This window comes from Macadamia integrifolia, unplaced genomic scaffold, assembly GCF_013358625.1.
Source record: "Macadamia integrifolia cultivar HAES 741 unplaced genomic scaffold, SCU_Mint_v3 scaffold553, whole genome shotgun sequence".
NCBI lineage: Eukaryota > Viridiplantae > Streptophyta > Magnoliopsida > Proteales > Proteaceae > Macadamia > Macadamia integrifolia.
The window spans coordinates 589,466-590,660 of NW_024870482.1; the positions used below are offsets into that span (position 1 = coordinate 589,466).

At 36.4% G+C, this 1,195-nt stretch overlaps 1 non-coding gene across 1 annotated transcript; it reads right to left on the reverse strand.

Moving 5' to 3' along the window:
• Nucleotides 1-875: 875 nt before the first annotated feature.
• Nucleotides 876-982, reverse strand: LOC122069211. The gene has a single exon (XR_006137401.1). It is a non-coding gene; the product is annotated as a small nucleolar RNA R71 (small nucleolar RNA).
• Nucleotides 983-1,195: the final 213 nt, after the last annotated feature.

Sequence of the window (1,195 nt, forward strand, 5' to 3'; positions counted from 1 at the left end):
AAATAAGTTTTTGGCGCCGTTGCTGAGGAGACAGTTCCATGTTATTTTTCGCTTTCTTTTGGTAAATCAGAGTGTTTTGTTTGCTTTGTTTTGTTTTTCCTTTTCTTTTATTGAATTCCTGAGAAGAACAACTTGTAATAATAGTTGTATTGGAGGAGGTCGCTATGCCTTACAGTATGATAAATACAGGTTTTGCCCTGTAGCAGTACCTCAGGAATTGACCTGAGCAACCCCGGATCCCTGCTGGTAAGCTCTCAAAAAGCCAAAAAAATAAAAAAATATAAAAAAATATAAAAAAAAATAAAAAAAATCATTAAAAAAATCATAAAAAAAAGTTTTGCTATCCATTCTTTTGTGCTTGTCTTACTCTAGTTGTGGGTAGTTTTCTGTTGCATGAGTGTTAGGTGGGTACATAATACTAAGAATCGATTAGAAAGAAGATCCAACAAGTAGTGACCCTATACGTTTACTCTCTTTAAAACCCTTTAATGTGAGAGACCAACAGCAAAACCCTTCACCTAAATCTCTGAAAGATAGGTTCTACCTGCTAGAACAGCCCAACCTTCCTGCATAGTTCTACCACAAGCCCAGGACAATAATTTTGAACTCAAATCTCAATACATCACTATGTTGCCCCACTTCCATGAGTTGACCTCTGAGGATGCATACCCATTTCTAAGGGAATTTGAAGAGGTGTGTGTTCTAATTAAGATCCAACAACTTTCTGATGATGCTATTAAGCTTAGGTTTATCACTTTTGCATTGAAAGACCAAGCTAAGAAGTGGTTGAATGGTTACCCACAAATTCCATAACCTCATGGGAACAGTTCACAGTTGTCTTCCTTAAGAATTTTTTCCCAACTCACAAGACCAATAAGCTTAGAAGTGATATCCTTCAGTTTAAGCAAAAGTCTAGTGAGTCATTTTCCAAACTTATGGAGAGATTCAAGGATCTACTCCAAGAATGCATTCACCATGGCCTATACTTATGGCATTTATGTCAAATAATTTATGAGGGTATTGATTACCCAACTAAACAAATGATAGAGTCTATGTGCCTTGAGAGATTTACATCCTTTACAGATGAAGGAAAGACATAGAAATTCTTACTTGACTTAGCTGACAAAACCCGTGAGTGAGAATCAACCCAAGAGAGTGAAAGAACCATAGGAGGAAAAGGATATTTTGTGGATGG